Genomic DNA, 16,962 nt, shown 5'->3' with positions numbered 1-16,962 from the left:
TTACGTCAATGTCCTTGTTGAACTTGCTCCGTGAGGCACAGTTGTTAGCCAAGTTCTCAGATGTGACCTCTGCCACTATAGCCTCTGTGGTCGTTCAGGCAGCCCACGGGAGATGCTCATGAGGCTGGGAGTCCGGGACTCAGAATGCAGCACAGCAGTCCCTATTTACACAGAGAAAAAATTATTGACATAACAATTTTTCATGAGCTGGTCATAGCAAAAAAGAAAATACTTCTGCTTTTCCCACTGTGGAAACACACTGCAAACATGTTCAGGATAAATCCTGTTAGGTTTGGTAGATGATATTCAGAGCTTAAATAGACCAATGCCAGCAGCGCTGTAGTGATTGGTCCTCTTAGGTAGCCTCCAGGGACTGCTCACTCTCCGACTGCAGCATAACCCAGGACAGGATCATCCAGTTGTCATTCATCATCACATAGGATGACATGGTGCCAGATGACAATGTCACCTTCCTGGCCACTTCGTGGGTGTGGTCAGACCTGAATACCTGTCCGAAGGTGCCATGTAGAGCTGGATGAGGGCTGGCTCCTGCTGTTGGTATTCTTGTAGGAGGCAGTCAGTCAGGTAGTGAAGACACAGACACTCCACACCAGCCATCTATCTGCATCTTCATAGCCTCCAAACGGAGCAGGAGAAGCAGGGTGTTTCAGAGCTACAAGATACAAAATAAACATGAAACATATTGTTAAACCAAAAAAAGATCAGTGTAGATGAATTACATGGCAGAGTATGTCATACCTTGAGGCAGCACTGTACCCTGCTCTGGTAGGGGCAGGGGGCCTCACATTCTGTAATGTAAGATCTAGGGTAAGCTGGGGCTCCAACGGCTGCTGCTGGTGTACCTGAAATCACAGTTAACATGTGCATTTATCATTGCAGTAGATACAGTTAAATAAATTAATAATCTGGACATGATTGGCATGAGTTTAAAGTATTAGTACACTCACTCAGCTAGGTCTGGAATATAGATGGGGACAAACCCAACATCTCCTTTTCCAAATCCTCATCCATTACTGTGAAATTAAACAAAGACGTCATTACAAATAGCATGTCATATTAAAGTAAACCAATAGTTTTCTATATTTTTGTTACCAACTGACCTGGAAGATCATAGGCAAGGGTCGAGGTGGCTGTTGGGGTTGGGGCTTCCATACCAGATGATGTTGGAGGTGGAACAGGGGCAGTTACCTGGCTTTGCTTTTTCAACAGGGACTTCTGTAGTTAGTGAATGTGTGCCTGACACACTTCTGACTAAGGAAAAAGCTAGCATACCCATCAGCCCTGGTGTTCCAAATTTCCATCCAGGTGTTTTTGGACTGTTTTCCCAAAACCAACAAAGTTCTCATCCTCTGAGGTCACAACAGGTCTTAGTGACTTGTACTTCAGATGGTCCTCAATCTCTTGAAAGCTCCTCAAGTACTGGAGGAAGGACATTAGGATGTCCTTTTTGTCACCCACTGGGTTGAACTGCCTAGTCTTCCCCTCCTGTTCAACCTTCTTGATGGAGGTACAAGGTCTATCCCAAATCATTCTCCAGAAGCCACAGGAAAGACTTGCCATTTTATTTTCCAAACTGGAGGATGTACTCGCACAACACCGCCAGTCTGTCTGACACAGAAACACGAGGCAAATGTACAAATAGTTAGCTTTACACCTTTGATGATCTATTATACAAATTCAACTTGGAAGCCTTATTGAATGACAACATTATGGGCACTTCTAGGCATTAGTCAAATCATTGGAAACATAGATTACGTTGTTAGAAATTCTCTAGCAATGCCCACTGGAAGGCTAATTGTATCTGTCACATTATGGTGTACTGTGTAGGTTCGCTATCATTATGCAGAATATTGTGTAGACTTGTTACAGTATTATCTAAAAACACTATCAGTTGGGACTTTCCCAATAGATTGCAACACCTACTGTAGCTACATGTCTAACAGTGAACTTGCAAATTCAATCACCGGTCACAACTCTTGAAAAAAAAAAATAAGCATTGAGACGGTTAACGTTAGCTATCCAACTAGTTTAACTGTAACGTTATAGAGGGCTTGAGGCTGTATCACAAATCACCATGTTGGAAGACCAGAGTCAGTCTGGCAGAAGTCCTCCAATTGTCCACATGGCTTGCTACCACCAGAAACGTTGAAGATTACCCCATTATTTAGTTTTTCCTAAAGGACCCAGCAATGGGCAGTGGAAGATCCTATTCAAGTAAGTACATATATTTAGAAAATAAGAAACAATGTATTATTAGCTAGCTAGCTAGCTAGAAGAACTTAGTGTTCAGGCTAACTCAAATCAGCTGCGAACGTAATGTTCGCTAGATAGCTTTGCATACTGTATAGCTAGCTAAGTGAGTTAAATAACACCAGCTAGTTAACTAGCTATTATGATGTTAGTTATCTTGATGTATAATTGTAACTCTAAATGCATTTGTAGCTAGGTAGCTAGCGAACAGCCGTGGAGGAAGGTGAAAGGATTAGCTAGCCGTTCCGGCTGTCAGAGAACAGAGAGTAGGCTACTCTGAATATTGCAGGTACCTTTGAGGACATTATGCAAATATTCTCCAGTTCCAGTCCCTAGAGTTAGCGAGAAAAACTGAGAACAGAGAGATATAGCAACATCATTTTCAGTACTGTCTAATTTGAGTATAATGCACCCTGTTTCTTTGTGATGTTTTCTGTCCTCAGATACAGAGAGCTATGAAACCCTGTCTGCAGAGGAATATGTCCCAATGAATGCCCTGAGAGAATAAGGGTGCATCCTTGTATACCATGTGTCATACGTGTACCTATGTTAGGACATTTTGTTAACAAAAATGGAGTTTAAAAAGTCACACACAATGTGTAAACATTAAACTGGATCAGGTCAACCCTGCTGGGTGTGCTGGATTCTGTTCCAGCCCAGCACTAACACCTGATTCAATTTATTAAACCAAATTAGTTGATAATTAAGTGTGCCATTGCTGAGTTGCAATAGAAGTCTGCTCACCCAGTAGATCAGGGATCAGTGGAGCAAGGTTGGCCACCTCTGGTATGAACTTTTTTTGTTCAACTGAAATGATGCTTTACTAATAGCCTACTGGTTACTAAGATGCTATTCAATGTGTTGGCTAATTGCAGTAATGCCAAATTCAGTGTTTCATCCAATCATTCAAAATCAAATAGCTAAATAATCCCCCCACCAAACAGGGCTTAGAATAGAGGGTTAATTGTTAACTATTATTCAAGATGAACAAGCGCAATAAAGAGGGGAAGGGAATTGGTCTCTAATTTGTCTGCGTTTGTGTTCTATTCTCAAATAAACACTAGCTTTTTGTTCAGCTGTAAGCTCTCCAATTAGTTTTGATTGTCACTTTTTCCCCAGTCCTTGAGTACCTTCCCAACAGCACACATTTGTGTTGCAACCCCAGACAAACTTACCTGATTCAACTCATTGAGGGCCTGATTAGTTGAATCAGGTGTGCTTGTCTCGGGCTACAATAAAAATGTCTACTGTTGGTGGTAGACGAGGACCGGAGTTGGGATCCACAGCTACAGTATGATGGCATTTGCCTTACGGGCAGTTGCAATGCACCCGTGCACACGTGTATGGCGTTGTGTGGGGAGTAATTTGCTGATGTCAACATTGTGAACAGAGTGCCCCATGGTGGCACTGGGGTTATGGTATGGGCAGGCATAAGCTACGGTCTACGACCACAATTGCATTTTATCTATGGCAATTTGAATGCAGAGATACCTTGATGAGATCCTGAGGCCCATCGTCGTGCCATTCCTCTGCCATCATCTCATGTTTCAGCATGGTAATACACGGCCCCATATCCCAAGGATCTGTACACAATTCCTGGAAGCTGAAAATGTCCCAGTTCTTCCATGGCCTGCATACTCACCAGAAAAGTCACTAATTGAGCATGTTTGGGATGCTCTGGATCTACGTGTACACCAGTGTTCCATTTCCCGCCAATATCCAGCAACTTCGCACAGCCATTGAAGAGGAGTTGGGAAACATTCCATAATCAAGCCTAATCAACTCCATGTGAAGGAGAGGTGTCATGCTGCAAGAGTCAAATGGTGGTCATACCAGATATTGGCTGGTTTACTGATCCACGCCCTTACCTTTAGCTGTGACCAACAGATGCATATCTGTATTCCCAGCACAAGAGGTTGGTGGCACCTAAATTGGGAAGGATAGGCTCGTGGTAATGGCTGGAGCTGAATGGTATCAAATACAGCAAACACACGGTTTCCATGTTTGATGCCATTCCATTCACTCAGTTCCAGACATTTATGAGCTGTCCTCCCCTCAGCAGCCTGGAATCCATTGTTTAGGGCCTAATGAAATTCCAATTGATTGATTTCCTTATATGAACTGTAACTCAGTAAAGTTGTTAATTTGTATGTTGCATTTATTTTGGTTCAGTATACATGTTCCAAATGACATTTTATATATTCATACGATTTAAGGGGGCACTTTTGTCATGACAACAAGGTGAAGGTGCTCTCTACTCAAATGGCACAACAGAATCATTCAGATTGACCAAAACACAGCATATGGCAACCACATTGTATAACTGAGGGATGTCTCCTTTCTTATCTGGAAAAGGACAAAGTAGTAAAAGGAGAAATGGATGTTGCTGCAGATTTTACTTTTCGTAGCAGGTTAGGAGACTTAGGTTAAGAGTTAGGGTTAGCTAAAATAAAACGAAATCCCTTCTAGCCATCACCCCTTATCATACAGTAGGCCTAGATTACATGGTTGCATTCAAGACAAGGTTGTTTTTATTGCTCTGTTGTCAGTGTCAGCAAAGTAGGTCTAGTTTATTGTCGTATTCAAAAAAGATTGTCATTTAAAGTGTAGAAGAATTTCATGAAATATTTATCAAAGGGCACAATTTTCCAGTGCAACAGAAAGAAACATCTGATATAGGCTTATGCCACTATATGCTCATTTAATAGCCTAAATTATGACTATCCAATCTACTCATCACAGTAGGAATAGTAGGCTTACCTTAATCTGCAAATGCGAGGATACATGCATGCAATCCTTTGTTATAAAAGGTGCATTTTTATGGTGAACAAAAATAGCTTCTCCAAAACGATAAACTCGCACAGCGCACCGCCTATGTAAGAGATACAGGCTAATAGCTAGACTACAAGCTATGTCACACCCTGATCTGTTTCACCTGTCCTTGTGCTTGTCTCCACCCCCCTCCAGGTGTTGCCCATCGTCCCCATTATCCCCAGTGTAATAATACCTGTGTTTTATGTCTGTCTGTGCCAGTTCATTTTGTTTGCCAGCGGTTTTCTCCTAGCTCCTGATTTTTTTTTGTTGTTGTTGCCCAGTCTCTGGTTTTCCTCATCCTCCAGGTTCTGACACTTGCCTGTCTTGACTCTGAGCCCACCTGCCCGACCATTCTGTCTGCCCTTGACCTCGAGCCTGCCTGCTGCCCTGTACCGTTTTGGACTCTGACCTGGTTGTGAACTCTTGCCTGTCCCTGACCAACCTTTGCCTACCCCTTGGAAAATAATAAATATCAGAGCTCAAACCATCTGCCTCCTATATCTGGGTCTTGCCATCTAACTATCTAATGTTGGCCAACTTAGTCTTGTTAACACCTGGTTTGCATAACAGCTGAAAGAAACAAAAAATCTATCATATTTACCAGTGGATTCAGGTCTTGACAGGCAAACTCTTTTTTTTTCACAGTTCTTGAGTCTTATTTCCTTGGTGTTTCATAATTGTGGGTAATCTGTAAATCCGTTATCTTTCCTGCCTTGTTAGAGCAGCCAAACACTGCACAGAAATTGACCGTCGTGATGAATTAACTAGTTTGAAATCACTGTTATCATGCAGCTTGGGGAAGCCACACAGCAGTTGTTCAAAGAATTGATGCAGTGGTATTCCAACATAGCTGCCAGGAGGAGTCATACGCAGTGGCGATTTTAGCACGTACGTTTTGGTGGGGCAAACATCCCCTCCAATTATTTTTGTTTAGATGCATGCCAGCAAAGCCACTACACAACACTAAACAATATATTAATTGCACTATAACGGTGAAAAGCGGTGCCCACAAACTGTTAGGGCCGACATAAATCTGTACCAAGAGCAGAGCTTTCTTTCCAGCACAATGTAGAATCCTTACCACTGCTACACCTGGCTATCAGCGGAGCCTTGTCTGGCAGCGAAACAATTCATTCAGCCTCGTTGAATTACTTTTTAAAAACATAGCTGATATGGCTGACCATATCTCCCTGGCATGTTACATAATTTATGCAGCAGCAGATAAGACATTTTTGGACTCCCCTTAATGTGTGCGGTGGTCCTTTGTTGGCAAATGTTGTCATTAAAGAAAAATATGTACAATTCCGAGTTGGAGGACGGTTCAAAACTAATTTTCCCAGTCTGACTTCCCAGTTGCAATGTTTGCGGTTAGCCACTGCCACCGATTCCTTACAATCAACTCATTGTTGAATTTGCGATTTTCAACGTGTTGTGGAATGTTTATGTCCAACGGCCGATGAGCACCGATACGTTTTATCTATAATTTATCTTTATATGACAAGGATTTAAAATGATTTGCCAGTAGACTTGATTCATGATGATGACTGCTAGCTAAGATTGTGAAATGATGATGTTGACATGATCAGTCCAGTCAAAGCTATTGTAGATATAACGTGATTTGACGTCACTTTATCTGTGGCCAATGACTTCGAGCCTTCTTGGATGGGCACTTCTAATGTAACTATGGACCCAAAGGGCTCACATTCTTGATGTCTACCCTTACTAAAGGCGGGTGACATAGGGTCCCGATGAGTGACAGAACACTGAGCCAATCACGATGCAATGCTCCTATTTTCTGCTGGCCTGCCCCACCACAGAAAGTACTGAGCTAGGCTGAAAAACCTGAGCTAGGCTGAAACACCTGCGTTTTGGAAGTGCCTGTTTGTATGCGGCTTTATTAACTAAATTAAAAAATTGTTTTTACATTGTTTGCAGACTGATATATGATACGTATTAATGCCAAAATATATAGATACTGTATATATACATACACAGTTGAAGTCAGAAGTTTACATACACCTTAGCCAAATACATTTAACCTGTCTACGATACTGGTTCCCAATTGGGAATCAACCCTCCCACGTGCAGCTGGAACGGTGGCGCATGGAACGCAAAAATATTCTTAAAAATATTTAACCTCCACACATTAACAAGTCCAATAGCTCAAATGAAAGATAAACATCTTGTTCATTTAGCCAGCAAGTCAGATTTCTAAAATGTTTTACGGCGAAAACATAGCACATATATATGTAAAACCACCACCAGACACAGCTCATTTCAATAGCCAAAACATGCAATCAACAAACGCAGGATTAAAAAATAAATCGCTCACTAACCTTTTGAAAATCTTCATCAGATGACAGTAATATGACATATTACACAGTACATATTTTTTTTTTTCAATAATATGCCATTTATATCCATAAATGTCCATTTACAGTGAGTTCACCTTCAGAAATTACTCAAAAACGCCCGCAGGAAATCTATGTAGCGCGGCAAGATAACGTAAAATAGACATCATAAACTTTGACTAAATATACATGTTCTACATATAGTTAGAAAGATACACTGCTTCTTTATGCAACCGCTGTGTTAGATTTATTTTTAACGTTACAGAAATCGCACACTATTCCATATTGTGAGACAGCGCTCAGTTCCAAGCTACATTTCCACGTAATGTTGGAGTCAACAGAAACACAGATTTAAGCATAAATATTCCCTTACCTTCGATGGTCTTCGTTCAGAATGTTCTGGAAGGCTTCATACTTACCCAATACATCGTTTGGTTTCAAGTCTTGCGTCTTTGTATTAGCTACTGCTAATAACATCAGCTGAAATGCACCCAAAACGTCCTCTGGTCCGGATAAGTTGCGCATCAAAACTTCAAAATTACACATTATATGTCGACTAAACAGGTCAAACTAAGTGCAGAAGCAAGCTTTATGATGTTTTAGACGTGCAAAACAAACTTCAATTCAATCGCCCATCGTCTGCCCTTCTCTTCAGTGCTGGAAACAAAGGAATGACTGTGACCAATTCGCGCCCATACGCACAGCCTATTCTCTCGTGGCACGCACTAATTTCACTCCCATAGGGTCAATTCTCGCGCGATTTGAACGGTTTGAAGCTCTAATGAAAGAGGACATCTAGCGGAAGAGATAGAAAGTGTCCCCAGAATCATAGCTGGTTGGGAGGGGTGGGGGCATGACGTCAAAGTTGCTCCAACTTTCATGGCCACAGAAACTAGTTTGGAAGAATGCCTGCCCTGTGAGTTCTGCTATACTTACAGACATAATTCCAACGGTTTTAGAATCTTTAGAGTGTTTTCTATCCAATAATAATTTTTATTTGCATATATTAACAATTTTTGAAAGATTTTTTTTCCAGTTTACTAGGGGTACCCAATCTCTCCAAAGGGGGCGTATGTCTGCCATATCCTCAACAGGTTTTAAACTCAGTTTTTCACAATTCCTGACATTTAATCCTAGTAAAATTTCCCTGTTTTAGGTCAGTTAGGATCGCCACTTCATTTTAAGAATGTGAAATGTCAGAATAATAGTAGAGAGAATTATTTATTTCATATTTTATTTCTTTCATCACATTCCCAGTGGTCAGAAGTTTACCTACACTCAATTAGTATTTGGTAGCATTGCCTTTAAATTGTTTAACTTGGGTCAAACGTTTTGGGGAGCCTTCCACAAGTTTCCCATAATAGGTTGGGTGAATTTTGGCCCATTCCTCCTGACAGAGCATGTGTAACTGAGTCAGGTTTGTAGGCCTCCTTGCTCGCACACACTTTTTCAGTTCTGCCCACAAATGTTCTATAGGATCGATGGCTTTGCGATGGCCACTCCAATACCTTGACTTTGTTGTCTTTAAGCCATTTTGCCACAACTTTGGAAATATGCTTGGGGTCATTGTCCATTTGGAAGACCCATTTGCGACCAAGCTTTAACTTCCTGACTGATGTCTTGAGATGTTGCTTCAATATATCCGCGTAATTTTCCTTCCTCGTGTAACCGATGTGAAATGGCTAGCTAGTTAGCGGTAGTGCGCGCTAATAGCATTTCAATCGGTGACGTCACTCGGTCTGAGACCTTGAAGTAGTGGTTCTCCTTGCTCTGCTTTTGTGGAGCGATGTGTAACGATGCTTTGTGGGTGACTGTTGTCGGTGTGTGCAGAGGGTCCCTGGTTCGAGCCCAGGTATGGATCGAGGGGACGGACTAAAGTTAAACTGTTACACTCATGATGCCATCTATTTTGTGAAGTGCACCAGACCCTCCTGCAGACCCTCCCCACAACATGATGCTGCCACCCCTGTGCTTCATGGTTGGGATGGTGTTCTTCAGCTTGCAAGCCTCCCCCTTTTCCTCCAAACATAACGATGGTCATTATGGCCAAATAGTTCTATTTTTGTTTCATCAGACAAGAGGACATTTCTCCAAAAAGTATGATCTTTGTCCCCGTGTGCAGTTGCAAACCGTAGTCTGGCTTTTTTTTATGGCGGTTTTGGAGCAGTGCCTTGTTCCTTGCTGAGTGGCCTTTCAGGTTATGTCGATATAGGACTCGTTTTACTGTGGATATAGATACTTTTGTACCTGTTTCCTCCAGCATCTTCACAAGGTCCTTTGCTGTTGTTCTGGGATTGATTTGCATTTTACGCACCAAAGTACGTTAAGTTCTAGGAGACAGAACGTGGCTCCTTCCTGAGCGGTATGACAGCTGCGTGGTCCCATGGTGTTTATACTTGCGTACTATTGTTTGTGCAGATGAACGTGGTACCTTCAGGCGTTTTGAAATTGCTCTCAAGAATGAACCAGACTTGTGGAGGTCTACAATTGTTTTTCTGAGGTCTTGGCTGATTTCGTTTGATTTTCCCATGATTTCAAGCAAAGAGGCACTGAGTTTGAAGGTAGGCCTTGAAATAAATCCACAAGTATACCTCCAATTGACTCAAATCAATTTGCCTATCATAAGCTTCTAAAGCCATGACATCATTTTCTGGAATTTTCCAAGCTGTTTAAAGGCACAGTCAACTTAGTGTATGTAAACTTCTGACCCACTGGAATTGTGAATAAGTGAAATAATTTGTCTGTAAACTTTTGTTGGAAAAAATGACTTTTGTCATGCACAAAGTAGATTTCCTAACCAACTTGCCCAAAGCTATAGTTTGTTAACAAGAAATTTGTGGAGTGTTTGAAAAACAAGTTTTAATGACTCCAACCTAAGCGTATGTAAACTTCCGACTTCAACTGTATATACATTATTTGTTGTATTTTTTATTTTGCAAAAAATTGGGGTCTCTGCCCCACCTGCCCTGAATGACAGGTTGCCACTGGTCATACGTCAATTGGCAAATCTCTATAATGTTCCATGTCGCTCCTGGTCTCTTTTCCGTATCGAGACATTATTAGCATCTAAAAAGCTTTGAATATTGTTTTGTATAACATGTAACATAATGAGTAACAAACGTTCCTGTCCATGACACAGCTAATTGTTTTTTGCATAACTGTTAAAAGGCAGGTTGCCTATTTTGAATGCACTGGGTGAGGTAGGAGCTGATACGGGTGCAGGTGTCCCGGTTAGAGTACAAGGATAGGGAGATAGACTTGAGGTTTCGTTTTAGAGAGTTGCAGCTCCCAATTATTTTATTCTTTCAATTATCCATTTCCAGAAGTGTGTCTGCTTAAAATAAACATGTAAACAAAACGTTTGCATTAAGATATTTTAGATCAAACATTATTCCTCGTCATACATATTTCATCATATAATCTAAATTATTTCCTACACATTTACTAAATATATTAATCTCAATCTCATCCAATATTACTATCCATACGCAGCAACATCAAAACATTCTACCAGTAATAAACCAGTGTGTCTAAATGTGCATCTTTCACTTTTGGGTACTGTGACGCACAGTGGGAACACTATGAGGACCTGACCCCCCTTTCACTGGTGGATAAGGTGGAGTTGGCTTGCATGCCTTCTCCAGGAGCCAGGTTGAACTCAGGTGAGAGTGTGAGATGACTGTTTGGAGACAGCGATGTGGCCTTGGGAGTCCTGGGTAAGGAGATAAGCTACTGCCCCATAGTCTCTCTCTGATGAGTCACAGAAAGTGTGCAGTTCACATTCTACCATCTGATTGTTTGCCCTTGGGGGCACATAGGATTGGGGCATGGTTATGTTGGAGAGGTCTGAGAGCTCACGTTCCCATGTCTTCCATCTGGCAGGGTCATCCCAGCCCCTCTTGCTGCACCAGAGGTCCTGTACAAAAACGTTGCCCGGGTTGTGAAAGGGAGGATGTAGCCTAAGGGATCATATCGGCTGGCCAACACTCTAAATTACCTTCAGGGTAGGTTTCTCTTCTCTATGGACAGGTAAATGTTTATAACCGAGGGTGTCTGACTGGCACCCTCGATGGTGGACTGAGAGAGCCATAACTCACTGCTCTCTGACCTCACTTTTGGAGGAAGGTGTTCCACAGCAGAGGTTATGTTACTGCCCCATTGCCTGACCTCAACCCCCCCTTCATGGGTAGTGTGATGCATATACTCTAAACATTAGCGGTTCAACAAGGGTTCTTCTAAGATCCTCAAAGTTCTTTGAAGAACTTTAAGGTTCTCAGCACTGAAAATTGCACACAAAAGGTCTCTGCTGGGAGTTTACCTCATATTTAGATTTTTTTATTCTGCTTTGCCGCTAAAATCATAATAAACATTAACAACTAAAATATTGTGTTATTGTTATTGTTCATGTGTATTATTATTATTAATAATAAAAATAATAGGAGGGGGGGGGGGGGGGGTAGTTAACAATTTACCCCAAAAGGTTCTCCAAAAGGTTCTTTGAGGATCCATTTAAAGGGGTCTTCGAAGAACTTATAGGGGTTCTCCCACAGTGTCAATTTGAAGCACCCCTAAAAGATACTCCAGGAACCTTTTTTTGTATAATTTTTTTTTTTAGAGCGGAGACACATTTTTACTGGCTGTTAAAATGCAAGGTCCTTTTTCTTTCTTCCTTTTTGCCGGAATATAAAAGCAAAAGGTGGCGCTACAAAGTATTAACTTAAGGGGGCTGAATAATTTTGCACGCCCAATTTTTCAGTTTTTGATTTGTTAAAAAAGTTTGAAATATCCAATAAATGTCGTTCCACTTCATGATTGTGTCCCACTTGTTGTTGATTCTTCACAAAAAAAATACAGTTTTATATCTTTATGTTTGAAGCCTGAAATGTGGCAAAAGGTCGCAAAGTTCAAGGGGGCCGAATACTTTCGCAAGGCACTGTATACGGAGACTTGATTACACACAGGTGGATTGTATTTATCATCATTGGTCATTTAGGTCAGCATTGGATCATTCAGAGATCCTCACTGAACTTCTGGAGAGAGTTTGCTGCACTGAAAGTAAAGGGGCTGAATAATTTTGCATGCCCAATTTTTCAGTTTTTGATTTGTTAAAAAAGTTTGAAATATCCAATAAATGTCATTCCACTTCATGATTGTGTCCCACTTGTTGTTGATTCTTCACAAAAAAAATACAGTTTTATATCTTTATGTTTGAAGCCTGAAATGTGTCAAAAGGTCGCAAAGTTCAAGGGGGCCGAATACTTTCGCAAGGCACTGTATATGGACACAATTATCATGGTGCTTTTTGATGTTAAGGTTACAAAACATTGGTTGTGGTAAGTATAATTTAAACTTGGGTATCATTATGGTAAGTGGGGAAATAAGTGTAGCAAGTTATAATTGTAATGGCTTAGCAGATCATAAAAAAAGAAACTCATTTTTTGCCTGGCTAAAAGAGAAAGAGTACAAATCTATTGTTTACAGGAAACTCACTCTACAACTATAAATTAGGTTCTATGGAAAAAGGACTGGGAAGGAGAAATATATTTTTGTCATGGTCAATGAAACTCAAAAGGAACGGAGATTATATTAATTAACAACAATTTTGATCCGATTGTGCAAACTGTGCAAACAGATCCGCAAGGAAGATGGATCATTTTAAATATGCTACTGGACCAAAAACAGATCTGGCTAATTCATCTATATGGGCCAAATAATGATGATCCACACTTTTCGGAAAGATATATATAGGAAATTGAATCAAAGCCTACTGGATGACAATTTGTTAACTAATACAAAATAATTCATAATTTCCTTTTTTATGCACAACATAGGCACATCAGATCCCCTTGTATGGGTCACTTTGAAATGTACTTTTAGAGGCCATTCAATACAATACTCATCATTAAAACAAAAGCATTATAGGTCAAAAGAGATTGGACTAATAAAGGAAATAGAGGAAATAACAGCGCAGGTAGATGGTAATGGAAACAGTACTAGAGAGGCACAAAATAAGTCAGAGGAAAAACTAAAATAATTTGAGGAACTTGTTCAAGAAGAATCACGTTATTTTATTTATATCAAGCGAATTGGATGGAAAATTGTGAAAAATGCACATTTATCTTGAATCTTCATCATAGAAGTGCTATCGGCCTCCCGAGTGGCACAGAAGTCTTAGGCACTGAATCACTACAGCCTGGTGTTCGATACCAAATTATATTTTGAAAGAGGAAGCAAAATGTTTTAAGCAGTATTCAGACCCTTTTCCATATTTTGTTAAGTTACAGCCATTTTTGCTCATCAATCTACTCACAATACCCCTATAAGGACAAAGGAAACATTGGTTATTGGACATTTTTGCAAATGTATAAAAATAAGTAAAAAAATATCACATTTACATAAGTATTCAGACCCTTTACTCAGTGTTTTGTTTAAGCATCTTTGGCTGCCTCGGGTCTTCTTGGGTATTATGCTACAAGCTTGGCACACCTATATTTGGGGAGTTTCTCCCATTCTTCTCTGCAAATCCTCTTAAGCTCTTTCAGGTTGGATGGGGAGGGTCGCTGCAAAGCTATTTTCAGGTCTCTCCATAGATGTTCAATGGGGTTCAATTCCGGGCTCTGGCTGGGCCATTCAAGGATTTTCAGAGACTTGTCCTGAAGCTTCTCCTGCTTTGTCTTGGCTGTGTGCTTTGGATCGTTTTCCTGTTGGAAGGTGAACCTTCGGCCCAGTCGGAGGTCCTGAGCGCTCTGGAGCAGGTTATCATCAAAGATTTCTCTGTACTTTGCTCCATTCATCTTTCCCTCGATCCTGACTACTCTCCCAGTCTCTGCCGCTGAAAAACATCTCCACAGCATGATGCTGCCACCCCCATGCTTCACCGTAGGTATGGTGCCAGGTTTCCTCCAAACGTGACGCTTGGCATTCAAGCAAAAGTGTTCATCTTAGTTTCATCAGACCAGAGAATCTTGTTTTTATCATGGTCGGAGAGTCATTTAGGTGCCTTTTGGCAAACCCCAAGTGGGCTGTCATGTGACTGATCCTGCGATCCATTCAGATGTTGAACATCCGATTTCTGATTCATGAACCTGTTACTCACCAACTGACTACTCACTGGCAGAGGACAATGACACAATGAAAGGTTGTGGCACCCTGGCTGCTCCTGTAAGCCCCTCCTCCAACTGTTGAAGAGAGCCATGAGCTCTATTGTTGGGAAAGGCTTCGTGTTTGAGCATCCATGAGCCTACAGTTCTCGTCAGCTTGAGTGCCCGCTATGATTTGGCATTTGACCTACTTTAAGGAGCTTCATACATTTCTTGAGAGAAGCAGCTTGTGAGTCACTCAGGGCCTCTGACGGGACTCCACTCATCCACTCCCACAGCTCAGAGATGAATGATATGATGAGTGGCCCTCATTGAATGAGATGATTTAGTGGACCTGAGAGATTCAACAGAACGTCGCTCTGATCCCCCAGTTTGCCTCCTCTGTGAGGTGTCTTCCAGAGGCGGATGAAATGGCGGGCCTTCATGTGTTGGGGACTCCATAGGCTCCGAGGAAGAGGGATGGAGTGTTTACAAATAGCTGCTGTGGTTGTGTGGATAATCTCTTCTGAGATTGGGTTATGTGGGGGAAAAGCTAATTGTCTCTCAAATGGACTGGGGGCTGTTTCCCCCCCTGTGGCTCTTTCCACCCAAAACAGGCTCCTCTGGATGTGCACTTGCTGCACCCACATGTGCCGGGCCCGACTATGGCAGAGTCAGGCTGAGGTTCCCCACTGTCGTTGGAGAAATTGAGGTTCGTATCCATGCGAACACCTGTATCCCACGCCACGTTCGGCCAAAGGACCATTTGTTATGGCAGGTTGCCTATTTTGTACTGTGTGAAGGTAGGAGCTGGTACAGGAGTCCCAGTTAGAGCACAAGGATAGGGAGAGAGACTCGAGGATGCATTCTAGAGAGTTGCAGCTCCTGTTTGTTTTGAAAGAAACAAGAACATGAGTCAAATAAAATAACAATCAATCATTCTTATAACAGCCAAAGAAAAAACATTGATCATCCCTCACATCTCACCATTTCAATGACCCATTTCCATAAGTGTGTGTGTGCAAAGAAAAACAGTAAACAAAACATTTGCATTCACACATATTATTCCTCGTCATACATATTTCATCATATAACCTAAATTATTTCCTAAACATTTACTAAATATGTTAATTTCAAGGTATATCCAACTTCACCATCCATACGCAGCCACAGCAAAACATTCTACAACTGATAAACAACAGTGCGTCTAAATGAGCATCTATACACATGGAAAAGCAAGTAAAACGTAAACAATATTTGGGTTTCGGTACTGTGATGCACAGACAACAGAAATAAAAGGCTAAATGCAGGAGAGTTCTTCACAACTGCATGGGTTGTTTGGCACTGAACTAAAAGACAAAAGGAACTCAGAGATGTGTAGAGATCTTTAGTGCCCAAAAGCCTGAATAACACGGGGTACCGCCATTTGTGGACTGATATGTAGTGATCGCTAAACATATCTATGGCTAAGAGGTGCCTGAAATTAAAGGGACCATTAACTAAAAAGTGCAATTAAAGGAACCGTTAACCATAAAGTGTCTGAATCATGAGAGCCTTTTCAACAATAACACGGGACATGCAGTAATGGGCAGGCATAAGCCCACTTCAAGACACTTCACTACACTGCACTTGTCTAAGCCCAATCATAACGTTAGCTAGATGAAGTAAAACACTTGTAACAGGTGAAATACAGTATATTGTTTGAATTCTAAGTTTAGCTACTAAGATAAGATGCACATTTCTTAACGGAAGATGACTTATCTGGTTACAGTGATGCTGAGAAAAGCCGATAGCGGGAGCCGTGAATAGCAAAGCTTAACTTTCCTTAACTTTCGTTTATTCTTATCGTGACGGATGCAATAAATGTTTTCTCGGGGGGGTTATACTAAGTTAAATATAATTGTTTTAAGAATTAAAGGATGATTTTGCTATTTGATTTGGAATTTTAAGACCACTTGAAGTATAAAAAAAAAATATAAAAAAAAAATTTGATGGACATTTTTGTTTGGCCTTTGCTATTGGCACATACAAACGCATAGAGCAACAGATAGTCCCCTCAAACATTATCCAAAGGAAGTTTGTCCTGAAGTGTATATCCTATACAGTTGAAGTTGGACATTTACATAAACTTAGGTTGGAGTCATTAAAATTCATTTTTCAACCACTCCACAAATGTCTTGTTTACAAACTATAGTTTTTTTTCCCAACAATTGTTTACAGACAGATTATTTCACTGTATCACAATTCCAGTGGGTCAGAAGTTGCCATACACTAAGTTGACTGTGCCTTTAAACATCTTGGAAAATTCCAGAAAATAATGTCATGGCTTTAAAAGCTTCTGATAGGCTAATTGACATCATTTGAGTCAATTGGAGGTGTACCTGTGGATGTATTTCAAGGCCTACCTTCAAACTCAGTGACCCTTTGCTTGACATCACTGGAAAATC

The 16,962-nt window shown here is 41.0% G+C and overlaps 1 pseudogene; it reads right to left on the bottom strand.

The window, feature by feature from the left end:
- Positions 1-75: 75 nt before the first annotated feature.
- LOC149976620 (uncharacterized) lies at positions 76-15,239 on the bottom strand (annotated as a pseudogene).
- Between the last annotated feature and the right edge of the window lie 1,723 nt (positions 15,240-16,962).

Source organism: Oncorhynchus mykiss, chromosome 16 (assembly GCF_057628025.1).
Source record: "Oncorhynchus mykiss isolate SJ-2025 chromosome 16, ASM5762802v1, whole genome shotgun sequence".
Classification (NCBI taxonomy): Eukaryota; Metazoa; Chordata; class Actinopteri; order Salmoniformes; family Salmonidae; genus Oncorhynchus; species Oncorhynchus mykiss.
Note: the sequence above shows the minus strand (reverse complement) of the source record. Positions and strands in the feature narration are given on the sequence as shown.